The following is a 26,693-nucleotide window of genomic DNA, read 5'->3' as shown; positions in this document are numbered from 1 at the left end:
CTTGCGAGTGTTCTGACAAAAAACAAAATCCAGGTCCTTAATGACCTCTTGGGCACCACCATCAGCAGTGTGTCTGTCTGCGGGGAGAGTGTTGACCTTGTCAAGAGGTTTACTTACCTTGGCAGTGACATTCATGCCTCTGGTGACTCTTCCTATGAAGTCAGTAGATGGACTGGGAGAGCATGGGGGGGTCATGAGGTCACTGGAAAGGAGTGTGTGGTGCTCCTGATATCTATGCAAAAGGATGAAGGTCCAAGTCTTTAGAGTCCTGGTGCTTCCTGTCTTGCTATATGGTTGCGAGACATGGATGCTATCCAGTGACCTGAGACGAAGACTGGACTCCTTTGGTACTGTGTCTCTTCAGAGAATCCTTGGGTACCGTTGGTTTGACTTTGTGTCGAATGAGAGGTTGCTCATGGAGTCCCGCATGAGGCACATTACCTGCATTGTGAGGGAGCGTCAGTTACGGAACTACGGTCATGTGGCGTGTTGTCCCGAGGGTGATCCGGCTCGTAAGATCCTCATTGTTAGGGACCCGAGTGGCTGGACCAGGCCAAGGGATCACCCACGTAACACCTGGCTGCGGCAGATAGAGGGTCGTTTCCAGAGGGTGGGACTTTACCACGTGTCTGCCTGGGGGGCTGCCAACTGGGATCCCGAGTTGTTTCGTCGTGTAGTAGGTGCGGCAACGCACTGTACCAGTGCATGCTCCCCAACTTAACTTAACTTGATCTTATACATTGTGGGCACATTGGTTGACAAACTGACAATTTTAAAGAGAAATTTGCAAACACTTGATACTTTCCCTATCCATCCATTTTCCTAACCCACTAATCCAGGTTAGAGTTACAGGACATCTGGAGCCTATCTCCACAATCATCAGGTTCATGGCAACAACAATTCCTGTGCAGGGTGCCAGTATATCACAGGGTAAACACACTCACTCACACACACATAGATAAAGTGTGAATTTCCCCTTGGGATTAATAAAGTATCTATCTATCTATCTATCTATCTAAAGGCCAACAGCGCTATATTTCCCTCCACCCTAACCCTTCCACAGTGAACAGACAGCCCTTTAGAAGATATTTACCGGCCATTCAATGAATGTTTGCTTTGTATAGGGCCTTTCACAGTGAACACTGACCTCCTTCTAGAGGAAATTAACATTCTTTCTTGAATCTTTACCGTGTATAGCGCCTTTCACACTAGACAGCATTTGCTTTACATCACAGGTGTCAAACTCAAGGCCTGGAGGGCCGCAGTGGCTGCAGGTTTTCAATCTAACCCTTTTCCTAATCAGTGACACAGTTTTCATTGCTAATTCACTTTTTTCCCCTTTATTTTAAGAGCCATGTTAGAAGGATTCAGTCCTCTGAATTGATTTGTCTCCTCGTGAAATGACAGCCAAACAGAAATGAGATGTGAAACGAGCCAACAGATGACCAGTTTAAACTGGGGCTTCAAACTCCAATCAGTTTCTTAATGAGAAGCCGATGCTTGCTGTTAATTAAACCCGTTATTTAATTCCACGGCTTGTTGCTGCTCTCGTTCTTCAACAGCAGACATTTCCAAAACTGATTTTTTGTTTTTTTATAAGAACATCGTCAGAGTGTTTTGGTGGGTTGAGAGATCAACCTTACTGAGACCATCACCTTTCTTTATTTTCATATATTGTGTGATGTGGCGGCTTGTTTTGTGTCTCATTATTGTTTGGCTGCTAATTAAGGAAAAAGAAACAACTAAAAGGGCCAGAGTCAAGTTAATTAAAAGAAGTAATTAGCAGCAAAAATTGGTCACTAATTAAGAAGATAGAATGAAAACCTGCAGCCACTGCGGCCCTCCAGGACTGGAGTTCGACACCCCTGCTTTACATAGTGACTTACAATAATTCAAAGAATGCTTTATTTTATGTAGCGTTTTTACAGAAAAATGCTATCACCAAACATTCTACAAATTAACTAATAATAATTCTGCACCTACTGAGCATCATGGAGGTGCAGTGATTAGCACTCAACATCAATCTCACACTTGCACATCGGCCTATTCTCCTCTGGGTACCCCAGTTTTCCTTCCACATTCCCAAGATGGAAGTGCCCGGTTAGCTTATGTCCATGTGTATTTGTTTTACATAAGCAAACACCACAAGAGAGCATTTTGTAAGACAACTAACAATCTTCTTATTAATAATAACATAATATTACATGGTAACTTAATAGTAGCAAACTTTATAAATCACCCACCAATTAATGTTTGGTAGTAGCGGCTCTCTTCAGCAAAGTACAGAGTCTTTTATTTCACCACAGTACACGGCATACACAGGGGTACCCAAGTGGCGGTGCTACTTTGATGTAGCAGGGGGCCTGGTGCTGAGCTAATATTAAAATCTGTTAGTTTAGGATGTGAGAGCTTATTATGAATGCTTTATTTGTGGAATGCACAGGGGGCCTTTTGGCAAGTGGCTCTAGTAGGCTGCGGTTGGAGCGAGTGTTTACATGTGCTTTTTTTGTCTTTTCATTTTACAGTACATGCTAGCACTGCAGATGAACCCTTTCGACTTTATCTGCAGTGACTTTCCCTGCATGTACAATTAAGACCTGTTAATGTCCTCTTCCCTTTGGGAGTCACAGTTTGGACATTTATTTTTACTACCTTTTGTTCAGAATGATTGACATTTGCTACATGTGTCCTTCAAATAAAAGTAAAGCACAGTCACATAAAAATGAGAGTAAAATGTTTTGAGAAAGCTCTGCTGTCGCATCTGAAATGAACTCCCAACGGTTCCCAGAAACCATCTTTGTGAAGCTACGTTTCCAGCAGTGGGGTACTTTGTAGGTACCAGCACTGGATGGGATGCTAGTACATCACAGGGAACACTTACACCAGCATATTAGGTCAGCATTTCAACTAAAGGGAGTAATGTTATAGAAAGCTAAACCCCCAGAGGATAGCCACATAAACTCTCAATCTGACTTTGATGCAATCAGTCGGAGGAACAAGCACTCACGGTGCTGCCCATTTCCTTTCATGTGTTGTAATTTTATCAGTGAAATCAAACACTACAATAATTATGTTTAGCCTCTGTGCAAAATCTGCACTTACCAGGCTTGTATCTATGGTCCCCCTAATGTCTTCAGCGTACTCCCCTTCTCCTGTGCTCTTGACCACAATCTGCTGCTTCAGCTTCTGCTAAGGAGTCTCACCCTCTTCCTTTGACTTTCCTTAATACCATTATGTCCTCCGATTTAAAACGTAGTCTAATGAGAGTATTATAACATGTATGCGTGAAAGAGGATTATATGATTTCATTCTGCATCCATCTGAAGCATGTTTAGGCATTAATCACAAGCCAGACATATGGCAGCCAGCATTCTCTTATCTTTATTTGCACATCTACCTTTGGATTTCCCATTCTCACACACACACAAACATGCTGGATGTTACCTTGGGGGACACCAATTCCAACATCAGGATTCAACAAATATGGCTCTCGCCACTAAAAAGCATCTTTTTAAAATGTTTATTGTGGATTAGCTCACTAGGTGCACAAGCTGTGGCCTCTTTTATGGAGCAAAAGTTTGCACCTCTGACACTAAGGACATGTACTTAGTGGTCCAAGAGCATTGTCTACAATTTCAGCCTCACTACCTGCAGATGATGTTTAGCTTTTTGTTGGCCAGTTGGGTGATCCTACCGGATTATACACCATTAACAAAGACAGGACATTGATCAGCTTAAATTATATGCAGGTTATAGTCATGGAGGTTCACACCAGGAGGCGAAGCATCTGTCTTTGAAATGGATTGGTGGCATTGTTTGGTTTAGAGCTCTTTGCTTGTGATGGTCAATTTTGTAGCTTCTTTGAAACTCTCAGTTTGATGTTCACTCGATTATGTTGACCTCTTTTGTAAGTTGCTTTGGGTAAAAGTGTCTCTTAAAATGAATACATGGAAATGTGCATGCAAATTCTTCAGAGCGCATCAGGTCATGTGGGTTTTCCCGTTTTCCTCCTACACCCCTAAAAGTGTTAGGTTAAATGCAGCCATCTTCAGCTCCTGCTTTTTCCAGAGATTGTCCCTTTAAGATTTCTCTTAAGCATATGGAAGGCGTGCTCAGTTGGATTTATATAAGGTGCCCCAGTAATATGTTTGGGATCCTTATCTTGTTGTAGGATGAAGGACCGTCTAATGAGTTTGGAGGCATTTACGGGAACTTGAGCAGATCTGATGTTTCTATACACCCCAGAATTCATTGTGTAATGGCAGTCAGCAGTCATATCATCAGTGTGCCAGTACGTTTGACAGCCATGAATGCCCAAGCCAGAACACCCTCACCTCCATAGATGAGGTGGTATGCTTTGGATGTTGTGCAGTTCCTTTTCATCTCCACACTTTTCTTTGCCATCACCCTGATGCAGGTTCATCTTTGTTGCGTCTGTCCATAAGACCTTTTTCCAGAATTTTGAATTCTGGCTATCGTGTTTTGGTGACTAACTAGACATTTGCGTCTTGCAGTGCGGCCTCTGTATTTCTTCTGTGAATAGTCGTCTCTGACACATCCACATCTGACTCCTGAAGATTGTTTCTGATTTGTCGGACAGGCATTTGGGGCTTTTCCTTTACCATAGTGAAGATTCTTCTGTCATCAATAGTGGAGGTCTTCCTTGGTTTACCAGTCCCTTTGTGATTATTGAGCTCACCAGTGCATTCTTTCTTTTTAATGATATTCTGGACAGTTGATTTAGGTAATCCTAAGATTTCATCAATGTCATTGATGGTTTTATTCTTGTTTTTCAGCCTCTTAATGGCTTCTCTTCTTTGACTTTCATTGGCACAGCTCTTGTCCTCATGTTGAACAATGGCAATTACAGACTCCAATGGGTAGAAGCAAGCCGGGGTATCTTATGAAGAAATGAAACCCACCTGGGAAATCACAAACATCTGTGACGTCAGTTGTCCCAAACATTATGGTGCCCTGAAATGGGGGAAACCATTTAGAAAAAGTGACAGAAATGCATGTGAATACCTTTAAATGAAAGTCCACAATGTGCAATTTAATTAGGTCTGAATGATTTGATTTATAATTTTAAACTGTAGAGCGGAGGGGTAAATCAAGGAAACGTGTCTTTGTTATAAACATTATGTAGGGCACTTAACAGTTTAAGATTCAACAAATTATGGTATTTCTAAATATTTAATTTATTGTCAGGATTTCCCAAGAATTAAAGGTTAAGAACTCCTGGCCTAGAGATTGCACTCAACATTTGGTCACATATGTGTCAACAGTCTGCTGTAGTTAAGCATTTGCTTTAATTAATTGGTCTACTATTATCCAAAATCATGCTGTGTGACTTCTATTAGCAGTAACCAAGAATCTAAGATCATGCTCTACTTCACAGTATTGGGTTTATATAAGCAGGGGGCCCTCAACAGATGGTACATTTTGGGAGAGCTTAGCTTAAAAAAAAAGATTGGGAACCCCTGGCATAAGAGACAAAAAGAAATGAGTCTACGGTCCTTAAGTCTCCATAGATTCTTTTCAATATATTCACAGGTATAGAAGCAAGCCTATTCTGGAGGAGAACCTACATTCATTTGTGATTCGGTTTTCTATGAAACAAGACCTTATTTTTTCAAATCATAAATAACTGGTTAAAAGGGTAATAGTAACAGATTATTCTCTCAGTTGTTGTTGAAGGTGACGGAGGGCCACCTTTTGAAATGTTTGTCTCAATGCAAGTATTCATTAATGGAAATAAGAACATTTAACCATTAAACGAGCAATGCTTTATGTTAATTTTCAAAACTGCATTGGAGGGGCACTCATGCTCAGCTGTCAAACAAAACATTCTGTTATGTAAATGAGATCATTTTACTTTAAAAAGTGGCATTACTATATGCTAATCTGACAGTTGATGGAGGGGTGGAGACAGTTCTGAAAATTTTCCCATCAAAACAAGCCTTCCTTTATGGAAATGAAAAGCTTTTACAAGACAAAAACAGGGTAACTATATAATATGAAGTAATATTCTCAAATGCACTTAATGCAGTTCAGAGTCACGGGGGGCACAGCAGACTCAGGTGTGATGCAGAAAGTAACCGTAGGCTGGGTGCCAGACTATCTCAGGTGTCACTTCATGCTAACTTGCATGACGATGTAGAGATGGGAGTCCAATTAAGACCTTCTGCACTCAAAAGAGCCCTTCTGTTACATCAATCAGAACAGTAAAGGCATGGAACATTAAACTCTATTTCTGCCATACACCAAAACACCCCCTGGACATGTCAGGCTAGTTGCTAACACTAAATTGGCCTGGCATGCACAAATGTGGGTGTCACCATGCCCCATGCTCCTGTCTTGTAACCTGTCCTGCAAGAATGGGTTTCAGCTCCCTGTGCTACTAAACTGAATTAGGAGGTAACAACATTTTTAGATTACTGAAAGGACAAGTATTCCAAAAACGGTATGAACATGGCCAAATCTAGCCTAAAAAGTGCAATGCTCAGCCCGTTTATTCTCCCAGAAATTGTACAAAAATAGTAAAACTGGGCAGGAAACCATCCATCTGGCAACACGGATCCTGCCAACTTTGCCCTTAGCTCTGAGGGCATTATGTTAGACTGTGTATCCCAAAAGCAGTTTACTGAAAGACAGTGGTCTTCAGAAAAGAATAGGCTGCCTTTTACGTGTATAACTCTTTCATTATGTTAATTCTAAGCCTTGGTATGCTCTCATGGCTTTCTTTCATTTTTTTTTCAACACTTAAATATTTTACTGACAGACACACAGAGTGAATTGACATCAGTGATTATAATTTCTCTGCAATTCATTCTGCTGAAACAAGATTGATGGTTAGAAAATGAATAATGGTCGTGTCTAAAGAATTCATTATGAGATGAGTTATGAGTAAAGGTCACACTGACTTCACAAAAAGAGGTGGCCGTATCTACCCACTGGGCTGAAGTTCCTTGCTGCTCATGTCATTCCGCACTCTTGAACCACGAGGGTTCACTCATTCTCAAGTCATGCAGTAGGATTTTTTCAGTATCCACTTTTTTCATCCAGAAAAACATACTTTCCAATTTATGTTTAAGCTTAGAATGACTTGAGCTTAAATTACCCCACCAGGCCACGGACCACAAATCATTTAAAAGACCTCTGGGTTACAACATGACACAGAAATTATTACTGGCTTCAGACAAAGGAAAAAGCAGTCTGTCATTGTAAATTGACCTCATTACCTTGTATATTATTGTAGGCCAATGAATGGCCTAATAAACCTGGGACCGGAGGTCCCATTTATAAAACTTGCGTATGTACAGAAAGAGGTTTGAAATGTGTTTATGCAGCTTTCCACACAAACTTTGGTATTTATAAAGACAATAAACATGTGTATATTTACAAAAACCCTGACCCCTCCATACACAACATTTCAGATAAACTGGGAAATGATGACGACATCGATAAACTAGGGAAATGCAGCCAAACCAGATAAATAACGACTCACATGCAAAATAATTCATATCACTGAGCTGTTATTAGAATGTGTTTTCATGTGACAAACATTACACCTCAAAAGTGATAACTATGATGTACAGAGTTTATGTTAGTTCTATTTTAAGAGGGACAATTCTGCGTATTTGCACTGAAGAACCTTTTCCGTTTTTTGTCAATTTATGTAGCTTACTTTTTGTCATGTCACAGGGAACTGGCCAACAGGTAAGGAGTTTCTCAGCCAAGCTTCACTCAACCATTCCTGCTGTACTGTAAGCCATTAACAGACCAAAGAGGTGCTGGTGCCTTACGCCTTTCTGACCCCCAGAGCAAGGAGGTAAGCCACTATAATGCCTCGAATGCTCTCAGTGCACTCAATTGCAGGGTTAGGAATAGGGTAGGGGATTAGGCCATTACTGGCACGCTCTGGCACACAATTCCAAAAATAAAATCTTACTTAAAAAAATACACACCCTCAACCTCCAAGTCAATAAAAACACTGTAAAACCCTGCTGAAACTGTCCTAAAATTGTTCCTAAATAAATAATTTTAATCTCATTATAAAATTCAATCATTTTTACAATAAAATTTATGACTCAAATAGAGAGTTTAAAAAATGACACCCCCTACTGCTCAAATTTAAAATTGCTTAAAAATTGAAATAAATAAGGAAGAAAATGTATATAAATATTGAACTTTTAAAGGACATTAAAAACAGGATCATTAAGTGTTAAAAGATTAGTTAAATCAGGCACTAATATTTTCTGTTGTTCATAATAAAAGGTACATAATTTATGGTTAAAAAAAAATCAAGATCCCTGAACCCCACTATTTTTCAGGAACCTCAGGATCTTCTCTATAAAATTAGGGTTGAATCATAAAATAGGAATGAAAATAGGGTTGACCCCAAAATGTTTTTTTTTTTAAAAAAAGGGGAGGTTTGGGAAAGGGCGGGGAAAATAAAGGAAAACTAGGGTTAAAAAGGAAAGGGGTTAACATCAGGGTCCTAAGGTGAGATAACAGCTTAACCTCAGGGCCCAGTCCTACAAACATTAAGGTAAGGGAAGGGGGTAAGAGCAGGGCCTATTCACCTAAAAAAAAGGGGTTAAAATTTTTACCATCAGGGCCCAATTAGAAGAACATTAAGGTTAAGGGTGGTGGTAAGGGCAGGACCTATTCATCTAAAAAATAAAAAAAGGGGGTTTAAATTTTATCATCAGGGCCCTGAGGTGAGATTACTGTTTAACCTCAAGGCCTGGTTACAGGAACATTAAGGTTAGGAGTGGTGGTGGTGGGGGCAGGACCTATAGAATAAGAAAAAAAGAAAAAAGTGGGGAGGGAAAAAAAAGGGTGGTTTGTTAGAAAGGAAATTAACTCCAGGGCCTCGAGGTGAAAATACAAGTTAACCTCAGGGCCCTATTATAGAAACTTTAAGGTAAGGGATGGGGAAAAGGGGTTGGATCTATAAAAAATCTAGTTTTTATATTCTCTAACAAATTTCATATCTGTCAGCCAGTACTCCACCAACTGTTGTGCGGATTCAGTAACCAGCTTAGAAGTGTCCTCTTCATCTCTAACTAGAGTACACTTTGGAGCCGGCAATACTGTGATGTTACGCATTCTAGACCTGTGCTCATGAAATCTTATTATTGTCTCATTTACCTTGGGATCCAGCGTAAGTGGGATTTGTGAGAAATACAGAGTTGCCAATGGAAATGTTTTTACCAAAATTGAGACCAATAGATGTAAATTAATTTTAATAGATCCGTGTATTAAGTCCCAATAGCCAATCAATATTATTATTTTTTGAGGGATTGGATTTGATTTTATTTTTTGTAATCCTGCAATTAAATCTTGTTTTCTCATATTTTTAACTATTTCAAATTGGATCGATCGATATTCATTAAAGTCAACATCCCACAAGTTATCATCCGCAAAAACGACACAAGGTTCATCAATTGTAGGGACCCAAGTTTTACTATCAACATAGTTTCTACATTTATCAATTGGTGTGAGAGGATACACCAATGAGTCATGTGGGAGGCTGCTCTACCAATCAACGAAGATCTGCAGCATCATGACTGCATATGTATAAGATGGATTAGCATAGTCCATATATGGTTATTTTAGGGGGGAAACCGGGTGGAGCTGGAGGAATATTTACATACGCACATTTACAAGATGATTGTGATTTGTAAAGGTTAATTGCAGAGAAATGTGCACATGCCAGGTTTTATGAATAGGATTTTTTTGGCATACACATTTTCCTGTTTTTTAGTTTAGCATATTTTCACGCTGAAATCTGAGCAAAGTTTTATAAATGAGACCCCAGGTTTGTAGAAATTTATATTCATTTTTGTGCATCGTCTTTGTATCGTGCCAAACTAATGCAAACGAGGCATTAGAAAGAACAGACATTTAGTTGATTTCATATTTTAACAATCCTAAACAGCAACAGAAGAAAAAATTTTTAAAAGTCTCTTGGAGATAAACTATTAAGAGAGACTCACAATGCAAAGTTCAAATTTGGTTGTGTGTGTCATAATGGGAGGAAATGAAAATATACAGAGCTGGCAAAACGAAAAGCACTAATCAAATTGAAATGAGAGGAGAGCTTTCAGAATTGAAATCTACTTGCGGTGAGAAGTTGGAGGGCCGTCTGATGTTCATTTAAACTGGCGTCTGTGTAATGCATTTATTAATAGACTTATTGATTTGTAAGCAGGTCTGCAGAATAGATCTTTTTGATTTGAATATTCAGTATGTGCTCATCACAGGGAAATGCGGCTGCCTGCACAGGTTACTGAGTGGCAGCCATCGGAGAAGAGGAATTCCAATAGTAGGACTAGCAGGGCTGTCCTAATTATTCTTAACATTACTTTGGAGAGCTTTAAACATTTGCAGGCATATTACACTAATCCTGTTTGATTTTACGCACACATGGTAGGGAAACACATATATGCCAGATGTGATACTGACACACTGTAAGTAAAGCGGCCTCTTTCAGAACCAGATTAATTGTTGTACTGGATTCAGGCCAAGGCATACATGCTGGGTTCCATATTACAATAATTTAATTACAGCCAGCATTACAGTAGCTTACTTTGACAATAAGTAGAGAGTTTAGATTAGCTTAGCCTGGGAAATACTGGGTAAAAAAAAGTAAAATATGAATACAGAAAGTCATCACTGCTTGTACATCAGTAGGGGGAGAAAAGAATATGCAGCTCTGGAGCTCTTGATTTTAGAATTAGGAAAACCGGATAGTGAAAAGCAGCCTACTGTGGCACCTCTGTCACAGCATCCATGTCCTGAATGCCATTCAATTTTAACCACTGAACCGCCTAATAAAATGGCCGTCAGCCAAATCATGTCTGACACAGCAGTGTGCCACGACCCATAAGCTTATCTACACGTGCAACACCATGTGAAAGGCCTCAATCCTCTGATCCATGTCAGAGAGGATAACCGAGTAAACATCAGCCCACATGTTCTATAAACACATATAAAGTCATCAGAGTGGCCTTCCTAATTTACACATCTAGTAGAATGCAATAATAATACACTACCACCAACAATTTATTTCTTGTGAAGTCCACAATCACACAAGGAATGCTTTTACCGTATAATTTCCAGTCTTCTTATAGAATATGCTACCGTGGCTGTCCGTTTGTCTGTCCAGGATTTGAAATCACCTGTAGCTCGCAAACCATTTGACCTACTGACCTGAAGTTTGGTACATATATACTATGTGATGTCTACTATCAGCGTTCGAGGTAATTATTGACTGCCAAGGTCAAAGGTCAACCCAGGAAGGTGAAGGTCAAAAACAAAACAACCTGTAGCCTGAAATCTGGTACACATATACTCTGCACTACAGTTTTATATTAAAATCAAAGAGTTTTGGAATTATTCCTCTTTTTATTTTTATTTTATTTTATTGTAGAATCAACTCTCGGCAGCGGCCAACAGGATCGCCATGCAGCGCATGCCATTCTCATCCCTACCACCTTCGCGGTCACTTCCCCTACCTCTTCATATCTTAAATCATTCTTGAGGCAGACTGAAGACTTAATTTTTCACTGAAGCTGGCATTTAAGGAAAACATACTAAATAATCACAACACAAAACCTGGCTTATCGTATATACGTGTGTACCACGCGCACATTTTTTCCCGAAAATTAGCATTAGAAGATCAGGTGCGCGTCATACACGAGGAAATTTTTTTCTGTAATGTTTACTTCTTCTGCTTGGGCTCTCTCGCTCACGCTCTTTCGACATGCAACAAAAACACAAGGGCATTTCGCAGAAAACGTGCCCTAAACGCTTCCTATACAATCACAACGCTCGTCGTACATGGGGCAAAAAAATTTTTTGCGATTTTCTTTGTAAAAATTAGGTTGCGCATCTTACACGAGGGCGCATGGTACACAAGTAAATACGGTAATCTGTTTTAACGTGAAAAGCTGCCAACAAAAGAAGAGAAGAAGCGGGCCACTAGGATGGAGAATAGAAGAGCTACTCAGGAAGCAGCAAGCACATCAACCACTGAGGAAACGAAAGCTAAACGTACAGAGAAAGAAAGAGGATGAAAACTAGGAATGCTCAAGCCAAGTGTATTTACTGCATGTTATCGTGCAGTGCGCCGTTACTGGTATTTTATAATGTCTGTCGTATAAGTCAAATGCAGTAAACTGACTATTTTGGTCCAAGAGATTATGATATGCTAACGCCCACCTGAGAGAGTAACCATGGAGCACACTGCCTTTTTTTTATGTGGATGCGGCAATGCATTGTATCAGCATGTGCTCCTAACCTCTCTCTCTATCTCTATTGTGCCTACGTGACCACACAGTAATACCCAGACTATTCCGAAGTGACGTTTGCACCGTTTTCTGTCTTTTGTATCTCACACTCTCATACACTTTTATCATAAGAGCATCCCTTATCTTCAATGGAGCGTTCGATTAGAAGAAAATATGAAGCTGGTTTAAAATTAAAAGTCGTTAGAGTGCTGAAAGAAATTGGTAAGTGTGCTGCTGAAACAAAACTTGATGTGTCTGAGAAACTGGTGTGAGATAGTATTTGAGGATGTCTGGGGGAGAAGAGAGACAAGGCAGTGAGACAAAAGGACAGCTGCTGTACAGGCTTTTAAACGTTCGAAGCACCGCACAAGACGCAGATCATGCGGCGCGCCGGCAGCAGCAGCAGCAGCAAGCCAGCAGCTGATAGAGCAAAGAAGATGTAAAAAAAAAAAAAAAAGGAAAAAAAAAAACAACAAATTAACTCTTGCATTTTTGAACTGGCATAGAAGTCGGGGTCTGATTTTATGATCGATTTTTCGGGTTTCAAGACCCGACTTATATGCGAGTATACACGGTAAATACAACACACAAAACAGAACATAAATACAGTGGAACCTCAGTTCACAACCATAATTCGTTCCAAAACTCTGGTCGTAACCCGATTTGGTCATGAACCGAAGTAATTTCCCCCATAGGATTGTATGTAAATACAATTAATCCGTTCCAGACCATACGAACTGTATGTAAATATATATATTTTTAAGTTTTTAAGCACAAATATAGTTAATTAAACCATAGAATGCACAGCGTAATAGTAAACTAAATGTAAAAACATTGAATAACACTGATGCTGCCTGTGTGTGTGTGTGTGTCTCTCTCTCTCTCTCTCTCTCACGCGTGTGTGTGTGTGTCTCTCTTGTGTGTGTGTCGCACTCTCTCGCTCTCTCTCTTTCTTGCTCGCTGCACAGGAAATGCACAGGGAGAGACTGAATACGTACTGTACAAACCGAAAGGGAAACTGGCTTGTTCACATACCGAGTGTGTGGTCATGAACAGATGCAAAAGTTTGGCAAACTTTTTGGTCGTAAACCGATTTGTACGTGTAACGAGACGTTCGTGAACCGAGGTTCCACTGTAATCTACTTCACAGATGGTCAATCTGTCATTGCCACATCAGAAATACAACACAACAGTACAAACTACTTTGTTCTTGCACAGCACTCCTCACCAACTGCAGGCGAAGAGCGACAACTCTCATGGCAAAAACGCGAGAATAGATTACACCACTCACTAAATATAGAACGATCACAAAACAAAGCAGAAACTAATTAAGCTAAATGAAAAACAACAATATGTGTCCATCAGTTAATTGTAGAACCACAGCCAACTTATAGAAAAGGAGCCAGACACAGTCAGAGACCTGGAGACCTCGGCCAACAAGCTGCCTAAGGTTCACTTAGCCAGCGCCGTCCATAAAGGCAAAGCGTGCTAAAGGAAGCATTGTGATGTGAGACGGCTTCTTCTGAACAGATGATTGAAAATACATTATAGCTGAAAGTACTGGGAAATGACTGAGTCGACACAAAGCCAGAGCAACTTTGTCTGGCTTCAGAATAAAAAGTGATTGTCCTTAAGTGATTCAGGTAAAGCTAATAAAGTTATTGGGATCTTTCTAAGATTTTCAAAACAATATCTTGATCCGCACTTTTCAAGCTGATAGACATTTGCAGATTCCTAAAAGTGTGATGCCCGTCATCATGACTAGAGTTTATTGGCTGCTTTACACTGCACAGAGCTATTTACTGTAAGTATTGTTATTAAAAAAGCCTATTCAGGGCTGCTTTGGATTGCTTGGAACTACTGACCTATTAATAGTAAAGGATGAAACAATTTTGGCAAAGTTGAATTTTGCAGGTAAACCCTATCCTTAACATTGTAAAAAATCTGCAAAACAAATGCTGTTTCAGTTCCGGCAAAATTTGAGCCATTGCCAAAAGAAGAAAGTTTTTTGGTTTGTGTCTAGAAATGTTTGCCTGTAATTTAATGATTTTTTGTTTTTTAAATCACCGGAGTTATTTGTTGTCACGTGTAAATATTTTTTTAAGCCATCAAACGTGTGTTGTGGTTGTTCTAGTAGTATAATGCCCACTTTGTCGATTATGATCATAATCTTGGAGTTCACAATCCTAAAAAAATTACGGTCATAGCTCTACGGCTTTTGAAGCCTGCATATCCTAACCCTCACTTGCAGGAGACAAGTAACAGGAAAGTGCAGTTTCTAGGTTTGCCGTTTCTATGCAATGAGTTTTCCTGTGGAAATGTCCACAAGGTGGTCTTTTGGTGTGTCTTTGAATGGAAATTATACGACATGTCAAATTTTTTAAAAATGCACTGCACTCCCTTCTGGTGACGTGAACAAGAGGCATGGATGGAATTTGTTTTACTGATGTGCCACACATTGTGTATAATTACAAAGCTGTGGAAAAAACCACAGGTGAGCACCGAATTGTGAATGAGACATTATGGAGCATTATTCTTTGTTCTTCACCACCAAAAACACTTTAACTCTCCACAAAAAGCCATTTTTAGTCAAGTTTTGCAATTGAGAAATCATTTCCAAAAAAGCTTTAGTGTCCATTTTGTGAAACTGTATGTAACTCAAATCCTGTTACACTCATCACTACTTGACAATTGTCATTTGTAGTGCTAGTGAATTGCTGTGTCAGTGGTCCCCAGTCTATGGCTAGCTTTGAATTCCCAAATCTCATTCACCTATCACTGATGGTAGAGTCAATATCCTGCTTTGGATTGCTCATTTGTCAATATCAGTAGAGTTGATGCGCTCCCTTCGATTTACTAGACTTGTGCTTTAGCTGTCATACGCAGAATCTGTAGGCTCTTCTGAATTCTAGAAAGTCACTCATCCATGTCACGTGTAGAGTTGCTAGTTGTTTTGGATCTCCAAGGGTTCACCCATTCATTGTTGTACAGTCAATGGGTTGCTCTTTGGATTCCCTGGAGTTGCTCACCAATTGTCAATAGTAGGGCCAGTCCACTGTTTTGGATTTCCAAGATTTGTACCTCGATTGTCAGATGTGCAGTATGTGTGCTGCTCGCTCATGTATCATTATTAATAGAGTTGTTTCGCTGCTTTAATTCCCTAGAGTTGCTCACCACTTGTCATTCAAATGTAGGTAGCTTCCAGAGAATTGTGCCTCGAGTGTAGCATGTAGGATCAGTAAATGAACTTAACTGATAATATAAAATAAATTCTTCAATTATCAAGAACATAGCAATACGGTTAGAAACTTCTTGAAGTCAGACTTCACATGTACTGTATGTTTAAAGTTTGAACCATAGACACATGGAAAAATAATGAGTGCGGTGGAGAGCATTACTTTAGGGACCTTCAAATCTCAACACAACATTATTTTAGAGAATCTAGGTGAGTAGGATGGATGAGCTTGTTGGGCTGAACGGCTTGTTCTCGTCACAATTGTTCTACTGCTCTGATGTTACGTTCACATTGAAACTCCTGAGTTTTGCTCAGCTATCATCATTAGTAGATTTGATGAGCTACTTTACATTCCTGAGAGTCACTTACTATAATCATTGGAAGACCTGATGGATTGCTTTGTTGTCTTGAGATTTGTGCCTCAGTAACCACTGGTAGTGTTTGAGGGTTGCTTTGAATTCCCAAGGATTTTTTCCCAGTCTTTATTGGAAGAGTTGATGGATTAAAGTCAGTTCCCAAGAGTTACACCCCAGGTGAGTTAGTGAGCTTTTTTGAGAGTTGTTTCCCAATCATCTTTAGTGCACACCGCAGGCTTTCTTAGACGTCAGAGACACACTCAATATTTAGGACTGAGCAAGTTGGCTGCTGCAGAGGTCTTACAATCTCTTCAGTCACAACATGAAAATCGCAGTGGGTTTGGCACACAAGCATGGTGTCTGTTGAATGTGTACTATTTTGGTGAATATGACATGCTGTCTGTAATAGTGTATTATAGTAAAGACAGCACATCATATTGAACAAAACTGCACATTCACTTGCTTTGGTTAAAGATACAATACTGATGTTTTTATATATAATGCTCTTTAAAGACTACAGAATGCATTGAGGGCCACTACTTTGACTTTTTCCTGATTTTTATTACATCTTCTTCCTCTTTCAGCTGCTCCCATTAGGGATTGCCACAGTGGATCATCTTGTTCCAAATCTTCCTCCCTCTACATTTTGTTCTGTTATTCCCATCACCTGTACAGTATGTCCTATCAAACCACGTCCATAAACCTTTTCTTAGGCCTTCCTCTTTTCCTCTTTCCTGGCATTAACATCCACTTCCCAATATACCCAGCATCTCTCCTCTGCACATGTCCAAACCAACGCAATCTCGCCTTTCTGGCCTTGTCTGCAAACCCTCTAATGTATTTGTTCCTAATCTTATCCATCCTCGTCACACCCAATACAAATCTTAACATCTTTAACTCTGCCACCTGCAACACTGTCTACTGTTTTTTGGTCAGTGCCACCGTCTCCAAACCATATAACATAGCTGGTCTCACTATCGTCCTGTAGACCTTCCCTTTCACTCTTGCTGATACCTGTCTGTCACAAATCACTCCTGACCCACTTTTCCACCCATTCCACCCTGCCTGCACTCTCTTTTTCACCTCTCTTCCACAATCCCCATTACTCTGTACTGTTGATCCCAAGTATTTAAACTCATCCACCTTTGCCAACTCTACTCAAGGTTTCCTCAACCCACTCCCTACTCTCGCTACAGATCACAATGTCATCAGCAAACATCATAGTCCATGGGGACTCCTGTCTAATCTTGTCTGTCAACCTGTCCATCACCATTGCAAATAAGAAAGGGCCCCAAGATGATCCCTGTTGTAATCCCACCTCCAACTTGAATGAATCCGTCACTCCTACTGTAAACCTCACCACTGTCACTCTTCCCTCGTACATATCCTGTACAACTCTTATATACTTCTCTGCCACTCCTAACTTCCTCATACAATACCACAGCTCCTCTTGAGGCACCCTGCCATATGCTTCTCCAGGTCTACAAAGACAATGCAGCTCCTTCTGGTCTTCCCTATACTTCTCCATCAACACCCTTAGAGCAAACATTGCATCTGTGGTACTCTTTCTAGGCATGGTTTTTGTTAAACCTGATTTTTTTTACAAAACACACAATATTCTTAGATCCCTTCAATCCAATCCAAGGTCACATTGGGTTGCAACTGATCTCAGAAGCATCAAAAGCAAACCAGGCAACAGCCCTGTCACTTGTGCACACACACGCACAATCACATAGTCCAGTTTAAAAAAGTGAATAAAACTAACAAGTTCTATACTTCTTATATTGTTTTTGTGAAAGAATCCAAAATCTTGCCTTTAATACTTTTTGCTTGTGATACCGCAATGCACAACCTCATGGTGTCACATGATTGCAACAGAACCCTTTGCTATCAGCAATATGGCCACCAGTACCACAAAATGGTGGAAACCTCAGTAGCCAAAATGGTGGCCAACACCAATAACAAAATAATATGTCTCAGTAAACATTACAGAACCTTTAATCTTCTATAAAAAGTCCATGAAAACTAATCCCAGGTTAAACTAATCCAGTGTGAATCGACATGTCAGTAAAACTCCATAATTTGAGTGATTTGGTGTGATGAAAATTACATAGGTCCTCCAATAATGATTACTTTATCCAGTGCCTGAAGTGGAAAAAAAGAACTGCTGGTATTTGTTGTTGTGCATTCTGAACAACATGTAGGTGGGGTATCTCTTCAGGGGTCAAAGGTGCACTGATATGCACAATTTACATTGAAAAGCAAAGGGGTGCGCATGGACTTATTGTTGTTATAAATAAGGGTTACTAATGTGGTCCAAACTGGTGGTACATACCAATACATATATACATTATGTACCAGTACTCAAAAGGCAAGAATACAAGTGCTTCCGGGTGTAAAGTTAATACCTAACAAATTGGACTTAAAAATTAGAGATTCTGTAGTAACAATTATCTTTAACCCACCTACTGGTGTAAAACTAAATTCTGAAGGAATAGGATTTGAGATTGCATTCAGTTTCATATTAATAATTTTAGTGTGCTCATCACAGATAGATAGATAGATTTAATTGAACTCAGTGCCACGGGCGCAAGAGTTTATCACAGCAGCACTGGGCACAAAGACAATAGCCAAAATTGGACAAGATGACTTGAACATATTGCTAACTAATTATAATTTTAACTAATCAATAATATAAACATTATTTATCTTAAGTAGCAGTTACATCCAATGCATTGAAATGCTCCAAAAGTGAAGTCTGTAAAGGTTTTGAATGCACAAGGCATCCGCCATGATGTGCCATGTGGAATGCCTTAATCATTTTAGAGTTTGTGAGATCAGTCTTCTCCTGACTAATTACTGTGATTGGTTTTTAGCACTGAGGTGATTCTCAACTGTGGAGATGCACACATTTTCATAATCTTTCATTGCTTCATCTAGTTAGCAATACTTTATGTGTGCATAAAACTATACTCTGGTGAATTTTGTTATTAAATCCATTTATTTTAAAATTAAGTCTCTTTTTTTATTGTTTTGTCAAGTTAATTTTTCAAGGTGCCAAATTTGACCACTCCAATCCATCTCAGTGCTCCCGAGAAACTCTCAAGCAGATGGGATCTATGATACCTGCCATATGGCCAGAGTTCTTTAAATGTTCATGGAATTTAAATGGCGCCGTAGGAGAAAGAAGCATTAGATCAGCACTTTTTCGGTTTGTGATTTCTGGAACCTGTCTGACCAATCCACTGCCAAGCTTTTATGTGTTTGATATGAAAAGACACCAGTATCAGCATTAAAGAGGAAGCCATTATGGTCAATAAAAAGTTGTAAATTAAAGGCACATTTTGTATGTTTGATGTAAGAGCACATGTTAACACTTGTCAAAGAATATGCAGATTAAATGGTCAATCACACATCTCTCTATTATATAAAAAAAAAACTTGGGACGAGACGAGACCTGTTCAGAGAGATGAGACGTGACATTCTCAGAAAGATACTTTCACGTCCCGCGAGACTAGACTTTGTGCCAAGAGATTTAACCACGCCCGGGGCTGGAAAAAGACAAAGTAAAACGTTGTAAAGAATTCAAAAACGTTGGCGCGATACACATGCAGAGCTAGTTAGAGATAATGGAAGTAGGAAAATTGAGAAGTCTCAAAAAAAATGATAAAGATCACATTAGTGCAAACAAACGGAAAATATTACTCTGTGAAATAACAGAACAGTGAAAAGAGATCGAATAGTATTTGAGGATGTCTGGGGGAGAAGAGAGACAAGGCAGTGAGACAAAAGGACAGCTGCTGTACAGGCTTTTAAATGTTCGAAGCACTGCACAAGATGCAGATCATGCGTCGCGGTGGCAGCAGCAAGCCAGCAGCTGATAGAGCAAAGAGGAGGTAAAAAAAAAAGTATTTGTTTCCCATTGTATCACCGTTTAAGAGGGGTTTCGGATGAGCGACCGAGTCTCCTTGGGATGCATTCAGACCCCCTTTTCACAACAGTGCGTAGCGCTAGCCTTGGGGGGAGGGGTTGGCAAGCGACGCGAGTAGGGGTAAAGCCCCCTAGTATAACATATAGAAACCTGCTTCATGGGAATCAAGGGGCCGGAGGCTATCTGGACAACACTGGGAGTATAGCAGGAACCGACTGAGGATGTGATGCCAGTCCACTGTAGCCAGGGTGCTAGGAATGAGAGCCCATCTGGTGGTTGAATCTCAGACTCAAAGGAACAATGAGGATTTTGTCACCCTTACTTGACACTGGAACAGCTTTTAGGACGTCCTGTGCGGAGTTGTGCTTCTGAAATACGGGAGTCCCAGGCCTGTTCCTGCAGGCTATTCAGTCTTTGTACAGCTAGAGCTTGGTTTTCATTGTTGAAGGTAAATCAGACTTGTTCCCACTAGTTGTGGGATTCTGCATTTTGTCACTGATCCTGTTCATAATTTTTTATGGACAGGATGTCTAGGTACAGCCAAGAGGAGGAAAGGGTCCAATTCGGTGACCTCAGAATTGCATCTCTGCTTTTTCCAGATGATTTGCTCCTGTTGGATGATGATGTCAGGTGCACACTGGGGCAGTTTGCAGCCAAGTGTGATGTGGTCAGGATGAGGATCAGCACCTCCAAGTCCAAAATCATGGTTTTCAGCCTGGAAAGGGTGGAGTGCCCTCTCCAGGTACAGGAAGGAGGTGCTATCTCAAACTGAGGAGTTTAGGGTCTTGTTCATAAAGTGTGGCAAAAAGGAAGTGGGAGATAGACAGGCAGATTGGAGCAGCATTAGAGGAAATACAAATATTGCAATGGTCCATAACAGTGAGGAACAAGATAAGGCAAAAGGCAAAGCTCTCAATTTACTGGTCAATTTATTTTCCTACTCTCACATATGGCCATGAACTTCGGGTAGTGACAGAAAGAACTAGATCACAGATACAAGAAGTGGAAATGACCTTCCTTCGCACGGTATCTGGAGTCAACCTTAGAGATAAAGTGAGGAGAGAAGACATTCAGGAGGAACTCAAAGTAGAGAGCCACTGCTCCTCAACATCAAAAGGAGCCAGTTGAGGTGATGCATGCATCTGATTAGGATGCATCCTGGTTGTCTCCCTTTGGAGGAGTTTCAGTTATGTCCAACCAGTAAGAGATCTTAGGACAGACCCAGGACATGCTAGAGATATTATTGAGAGAAGATGGAGGAGGTGGCGGGGAAAGGGATACCTGGGCATCTTTATTTAGACTGCTGCCCTTGTGACTTGGACTCAGGTAAGTGGTGGAAAATGGATGGATGGTTACAACTGAGGGAGTGATATGAACAGCACAGGCGGACTTCCTCTAACAATGCAGAACGTTTGAAAATGTCATTGATCTCGTAATGAATATTAGATATTATAATGGACATGGATAGTATAATATGTATGCAATTTCAAGATGCAGAACAATACTGAAGAACATTCTTGGTTTGAAAATGGACATATTCAGTAAGAATTAAGGCTTCTGTTTCCACATGTGGACCAATACCCCACTGATGCCATTTTAAACCCCAAGAACATGCATGGTATTTGTTATTTATTTATAAAAAATGCAAATTAGTATGCACAGTATATCATAATTGTAAAAATACCAAACTTATTCTTTAAAACTAAAGCTGAACTTCTAAAGAACAAAACACAGAGAACAGAACATGAAAGCTGGCTTTCTCACGTTGAAGTAAAGCTGTTGAGGTTGAATCTGAAGTGTTGACGTTGATGCAGCAGCTAATCTCGAAGAGTTCAAGCCGACACACAAGTTTTAAAGCTGACTCTGAATTACTTCTGAGAAAGTGTGAAAAATGAAGCCTGAATGTCAAAGCTGCTGTTAATGGTGAACTGTTGAACCTGAAAAGTGGAAAGTGACACCGAAGTGAATGTATTGGTGCTGAAGCCGATCTTTGAAGATAAAGTCTAACTGTCAGGGCTGGAGGTGAACTACGGAAAAATGGGAAAGAAAGACACCGAAGAACTGTGAAGTGGAAGCTATTGAAGATGACGGTAAATCTCTTATTTCAGGCTGATCATGTGTTCTTCTGCAATGAATCCATTTGATCATCTAAAAGGAGTTTTGAGAGGTCATTAATATAACAAGGAGGACAAGATGTGCTTAGAATACAATAAAAAATCCCTTTCATAGTTGTGCACTCTTTAAATGGGCACTTATGGGGGAAAATGAGGTCTTTCATTATCAGTTTCCAGTTATATGTGTAACATTTAGAAGATATTGTAGACTTTGTGGTCAATGTTTAGCACAAGGGGGATCTGAATTGGAACTCTTTTATTTGTGTACCTGGGGGGCACCTTGTGGAGACAAGGGCAGGTGCATGTAAGATGGAATTGCAGACTCACTTCCTTGGGCAAAGTAGTGAAGAAATCTCAAACAAAATTTCATGAAAATGCACAGATGAGAAAATGGGGCAACTTAGCTGTTAACCAACTAAATGAACCTGAAGAACCACATGGTTTCCTCTTGTAAGTCAAGCATTTTACGCTTTTATGAAGTAAATCAAAAAAGACACAGAAGACAAAACAGTCAACAATATCATTTGAAACGTAGAATACATGTCAGAGAATAAATGTAGAATAAGTCATCAGGCTGAGTAATACTTTTCCAGGAAGCATACCTTGATGCCTGTAAGACAAAGGCTTTGTGCTCAGCCATTACCCGTCTTTGTGGTTTAACCTTGCTTTGACAACTGTGTGCTGCTATTTGTTGAAGATTAATAAGCTATTCTTTCTGTGGAGTTTTCTTTAGCATCGTTGGTTGCTCAGACTAAAAATAGATGGAGTTACTAGCCCACAAGCAGGATGTGGATGCAGAAGAGAGTGTTCTTTACTTCTCCAGATTACCCACATTTGTCCAATATGCAGTATGTTACATACAATCCACTCATGTCCACTGCTGCTTCTTAAAGATCAGATCATTTTTGAAAATGAGTTCTCTACTATAGGATCAATCCAGGCATTGACCAGTCATGGTTGGGATACCATTTTAATGTTGGGTACATTCACTAATTAAAGAATCATTTGTGTTTACAGGGAAACCATAAAAACTCCACAGAGATGTCATCCAAGACTTGACATGAACCTAGAGTGAAACAGTCCTAAAACAAGCAAAGCAAATGGTCTCAGGGAGGTGAAGCCCACTGCAGTTGTATCAGCACACGACAGGAGCCAACCCTGGTCAGGGTGCCAGTCCATTACAGGACATACTCTAGTACACTTAGAATTTCACTCATTAAATTTATTTCATAGCATCCTAGCCTGGGGTACCGAACACAAAGCAGGCGCCAACTTTGGATGAGATGATAGTATTCATACACACACTGAAGCATTCATTTTCTGTTCCTTTATTTCACTTCAGGAGCATGGGAGGCTGTGGCCTATTCCAGGTTAAATGGGCACAAAGAAGGGAGCAACCCTGAGTGAGATACCAGTCCACTTACACTCTCATCCATAAATACATTTTTAAGCTATTCTGTTTTAATGCAGGGTCACCAACAGCTGAAGCCTTTCCTATTTGCAATGGCACAATGCAGGAATGAACCATATGCAATGTGTAAGGGTACACTTCACATCCACTCTCTCATTCCCTTAACTCGTATATTTCATTTTAGCATCACAGGGAGCTGGAGCCTATCCTAGCTACAATAGACTCGGACAGCAACCAGTCCCTGCTGAGGTACTATTCCATTGCACGACACCCACCCACCCTTCCATCCATCCAAACATTTAGAACCGACTTAATAAATTAAAGAGTAACGGGAGCTTTCACAGCTTTATTAGATGCAGGTAGGAACCAAGTCTGGACAAGGTGCAATTTGATTGAGAAAATCTTGTAATAACCCTTTAGCATCTTGCACTTTCAGGGTAACTGTATTAAATAAGGAAATATTGATCTAAGAGAAGAAGGTGTGCTCAGCTTATCTTTGAAAGGGTGCCATAAGGTTACCAATATAGCAAAGGCCCTTTATACTAACTTTTGCCTATCTGATTTAAAGTAAGCAGACACTTCTCTAGGAAGCAGCCTCTGATCTTGAGTCTCTGCACCCTAAATAAATTGTTATTCAAGTTTACCTCATTCTCTTCCTTTTTAAGTAAATGTACTTGCCTATAATGTGTATACTATAAGATAGAAGAAGATATACAAGCATCTTTATCATATTTCAGATGCTCCCGTTAGCAGATCATCTTCATCCATATCTTCTTGTCCTCTCCATCTTGCTCTGTCACACCCATCACCTGCATGTCCTCTCTCACCACATCCATAAACCTTCTCTTATGCCTTCCTCTTATCTGACAACTCTATCCTTAACATCCTTATCCCAATATACCCAGCATCTCTCCTCTGCACAAGTCCAAACCAATAAAATCTCACCTCACTGACTTTGTCTCCAAACCATTCAACTTGAGCCTGCCCTGTAATGTACTCGTTTCTAATCCTATCTATCCTTGTCACACCTAATTCAAATCTTAACATCTTTAACTCTGCCATCTCCAGCTCCGTCTCCTGCTTTCTGGTCAGTACCACCGTCTCCAACCCATATATAGCTGGTCTCACTATCGTCCTGTAGACCTTCCCTTTCACTCTTGCTGATACCCGTCTGTCACAAATCACTCCTGACACTCTTCTCCACCCATTCCACCCTGCCTGCACTCTCTTTTCACCTCTCTTCCACAGTCCCCATTACTCTGTACTGTTGATCCCAAGTATTTAAACTCATCCACCTCCACCACCTCTACTCCCTGCATCCTCACCATTCCACTGACCTTCCTCTCATTTACACACACATGTATTCTATCTTGTTCTTACATACCCTGTACAACTGTACAAACTTCTATATCCCTATCCCTATCTATAAAATCTCTGTCTGGACATAGAATTTGTAGCAAATCTGTGATTACAGAGCAAGTAAAACATTTTGCCGAGGCATCTTAGCTGAAAGATGAATTTCTTACAGACTTGCTGGAGTCCTGAGAGCCTTTGCGTTCTATCGACAAAGTGAACTGGGAATCAAGAGAAATCAGAGATCAAGAATTTCTCCCTATCAGCACTAATAATGCCCTCATACCAGGCCATTGTGATGCTGCCAGCTGACTTAACAAGTATGTCTTTGGATCAAAAGACTCATCACACTCCACATAGACTGTGGCTGAGGCGATAGATGAACTCTGGTCTGGTCTCAAAGGCTATGAGGAAGCACACTCTTAGAAATAAAAGTGACAGAGAAGTTCTCCAAAGAGATGCCATAGAGGAACTGTTTTCGACTTCCAAAAGAACTATCCACATGAAGGTTACACATACAGCTTTACTTTATTTAGACCCATAACAGTCTCCATAAATAGCCATGAATATGTAATAACAGATTTGAGAAATATCAGTGGTTTCCAGATTTCAAAAAGGACTCTTGCTGCACACAATATCTCAGGCTTGATCTGCTAGTACCCTGACAGGTTACATTTAAGGTTTCTGTTTTGTTCACATATTAGGAACCTTTTCAAAAGCCAAAGAACCCATTTCATATGCAAGGAACCTCAGAGAATGTCTTCCTTGTCAAGCAATGGGTCTATGAGGAACCACACATACCAGTAAAGTGCGATTAAGGAGCGAGTATTTTTAAAAGTGAACTTACCACTGGGCCATGTAATGGCTGCTCTAATTTGGCCTAGTATCAGTCCAGGCTTAGGTGTTCAGGGCTGGGGTGGGTTGGTGTTTTTAGGTTGAAATCCACTCTGAATTTTATTTGATGTCTTTTCAAAACTGATTGATCACACACAGAGATGATTCATTTACGTTCTCACACCAACCAAGCCACCCGAAAATGAATTCCTGGCAGTCCACGTTTTGCCTTGTGTCTGATGCGAATGGAATAGACAGCAGCTCCTTGGAACCTCCATAATGATGAAATCAGATTTCAAAAACAGATGGGTTTTAAATTGAAGAAAGTGATGGCATAATTCATTGTAAAATGACAAATGTGTACTCTTGTAATTTACTTCTTATTACCTTTTTGTTTTGAATAAAAAACACTGCTACATCTGCCTTCTTTGTGTATGAAAGATAACAGCTTGACTGGCACTTTCAGGAAGCGTTTCTTATTTTTAGCATGCACATTATAAATCTAGTTTTTGGTAATGGAATGCTGTTCTTAAATACACATGGCCAGATTATTTTGTACCTAAATTGCTTGTGGATAGAATGCATACAATTACATGTACACCTGTTATTAAAGGCATTGTCATCGCACAGAAACCCGATGTCACCAGCCCATGCAAAATTCAAATCATTGTCCACTTACGTGGGGGTTGTATGCAGATTTGCATTCACAATTATGTTAAATGTGGTCACCATCCTTTTGTGACCACCTCCAAAGCTGGTCTTAGTGATGCAATCATAAATGTACTTAAACCAAGTTATTAATGTGGTCAAGAGTTATGAGATCATGAAAGCACATCTCGCCAGGTGCTGAAGGGTTCAGAAAGCAAACTAAAGCTACGAGATGTTGAGGTCAGTTTAGTTTAAAAATTATTCATCCATCCAATGGCTGGTTGAAGCCCATTCTGGAGCCCTAGGTGGTGTTAATGAACATCACCCCCTGAAATCCATAGCGGGTAGTCGGTATTATTAGACTTCAATGACGTTTGGGGTCCTCTCTATGCTTTCTCCCCTTCAATAGCACAAACACTTTGTGTGTGTTCCTCAGGCTTTAAGGAACAAGTTCCCCTTGATGTACTGAGAGCACAAACGTTTACTTTCAAAAATGGCTCCAACCCAGTATC

At 40.1% G+C, this 26,693-nt stretch overlaps 1 protein-coding gene across 2 annotated transcripts in view; it reads right to left on the bottom strand.

Annotated features, from left to right (window-relative positions):
- elfn1a (extracellular leucine-rich repeat and fibronectin type III domain containing 1a) overlaps positions 1 to 26,693 on the bottom strand; it is an 848,877-nt gene that overhangs the window by 786,243 nt on the left and 35,941 nt on the right. Inside the window, exon 1 of one of the 2 annotated variants that reach the window (XM_051933628.1) lies at positions 3,103 to 3,121. The exons of the other annotated variant lie outside the window; for it this stretch is intronic. The gene's annotated coding sequence lies outside the window, so the exon portion shown is untranslated. Of the gene's footprint in view, positions 1 to 3,102; positions 3,122 to 26,693 lie in introns of those variants that run through there. 2 annotated transcript variants of the gene reach the window in all.

The sequence above is a fragment of the Erpetoichthys calabaricus genome, chromosome 11 (assembly GCF_900747795.2).
Source record: "Erpetoichthys calabaricus chromosome 11, fErpCal1.3, whole genome shotgun sequence".
Classification (NCBI taxonomy): Eukaryota; Metazoa; Chordata; class Cladistia; order Polypteriformes; family Polypteridae; genus Erpetoichthys; species Erpetoichthys calabaricus.
The sequence above is the reverse complement of the archived record's forward strand: the minus strand, read 5'-3'. Positions and strand labels throughout refer to the sequence as shown.